Source organism: Bubalus bubalis, chromosome 19 (genome assembly GCF_019923935.1).
Source record: "Bubalus bubalis isolate 160015118507 breed Murrah chromosome 19, NDDB_SH_1, whole genome shotgun sequence".
Taxonomy (NCBI): domain Eukaryota; kingdom Metazoa; phylum Chordata; class Mammalia; order Artiodactyla; family Bovidae; genus Bubalus; species Bubalus bubalis.
The window spans coordinates 38474240-38476475 of NC_059175.1; positions in this window are offsets into that span (position 1 = coordinate 38474240).

Below are 2236 nucleotides of genomic sequence, written 5' to 3' on the forward strand. Positions count from 1 at the left end.
TTCAAATTTAATAGGATGTTTTCAATTTTTTTTTCTTCAAAGAAGAATCATTCTAGGAAATTCATTAGATTTTAATTCATTTCTTTCATCAAAAAATGCTATAAATTTATAACCTTAAAGAATAAGTTGTTGGAACTGAGATCTGACAAAAAAATGGATATTAGATTTTGAAAGTCTAGCTTCATTTTCTTCATTTTAGGAAAAAAAGCTCATAAATTAATATTAAGAAATCAATGAAATTCCATTCATATCAACATATATCTGAGATGAGTTTCTCTATCATGAATATTAAAGACTTTCAATATATTTGTCCCTTTGTGAGTAGCATTATTGTCAGTCCAACTCGGAAAAAATACAAGGAAGAAGCAAGTCTACTAATTAATTCATTCAAAATTTTAAATATTGATATGTAGTGTTCATTCCAAATTTCCTGGCATATTGAGTGCAGCACTTTCACAGCGTCATATTTAAGGATTTGAAATGGCTCAACTGGAATTCCATCACCTCCACTAGCGATACTGTAAGAGCAATATTGCATAGGAACCTAGAAAGTTAGGTCAATTAATCAAAGCAAATTGGAAGTGGTCAAACAAGAGATGGCAAGAGTGAATGTCGACATTCTAGGAATCAGTGAACTAAGATGGACTGCAATGGGTGAATTTAACTCAGATGACCATTATATCTACTACTGTGGCAGGAATCCCTTAGAAGAAATGAAGTAGCCATCATGGTCAACTAAAGAGTCCAAAATGCAGTACTTGGATGCATGTTAAAAATGACAGAATGATCTCTGTTCGTTTCCAAGGCAGACCATTCAATATCATGGTAATCCAAGCCTATGTCCCAACCAGTAATGCTGAAGAAGCTGAACAGTTCTATGAAGATTTACAAGACCTTTTAGAACTAACACCCAAAAAAGATGTCCTTTTCATTATAGGGGACTGGAATGCAAAAGTAGGAAGTTAGGAAATGCCTGGAGTTACAGGCAAATTTGGCCTTGGAATACGGAATGAAGCAGGACAAAGGCTAATAGAGTTTTGCGAAGAGAATGCACTGGTCATAGCAAATAACCTCTTCCAACAACATAAGAGAAGACTCTACACATGAACATCACCAGATGGTCCACACCAAAATCAGACTGATTATATTCTTTGCAGCCAAAGATGGAGAAGTTCTATACAGTCAGCAAAAACAAGACTGGGAGCTGATTGTGGCTCAGATCATGAACTCCTTATTGTCAAATTCAGACTGAAGTTGAAGAAAGTAGGGAAAACCACTAGACCATTCAGGTATGACCTAAATTAAATCCCTTATGATTATACAGTGGAAGTGAGAAATAGACTTAAGGGACTAGATCTGATAGAAAGAGTGCCTGATGAACTATGGACGGAGGTTCATCACATTGTACAGGAGACAGGGATTAAGACCATCCCCATGGAAAAGAAAGACAAAAAAGCAAAATGGCTATCTGAGGAGGCCTTACAAATAGCTGTGAAAAGAAGAGAAGTGAAAAACAAAGGAGAAAAGGAAAGATATTCCCATTGGAATGCAGAGGTCCAAAGAATAGCAAGGAGAGATAAGAAAGCCTTCCTCAGCGATCAGTGCAAAGAAATAGAGGGAAACAACAGAATGGGAAAGACTAGAGATCTCTTCAAGAAAATTAGAGATACCAAGGGAACATTTAATGCAAAGATGGGCTCGATAAAGGACAGAAATCGTATGGACCTAAAGAAGCAGAAAATATTAAGAAGAGGTGGCAAGAATACACAGAAGAACTGTTCAAAAAGATCTTCATGACCCAGATAATCACGATGGTGTGATCACTGACCTAGAGCCAGACATCCTGGAATGTGAAGTCAAGTGAGCCTTAGGAAGCATCACTATGAACAAAGCTAGTGGAGGTGATGGAATTCCAGTTGAGCTATTTCAAATCCTGGAAGATGATGCTGTGAAAGTGCAGCACTCAATATGCCAGCAAATTTGGAAAACTCAGCAGTAGCCACAGGACTGGAAAAGGTCAGTTTTCCTTCCAATCCCAAAGAAAGGAAATGCCAAAGAATGCTCAAACTACCGCACAATTGCACTCATCTCACACACTAGTAAAGTAATGCTCAAAATTCTCCAAGCCAGGCTTTAGCAATACATGAACTGTGAACTTCCAGATGTTCAAGCTGGTTTTAGAAAAGGAAGAGGAACCAGAGATCAAATGGCCAACATCTGCTGGATCATGGAAAAA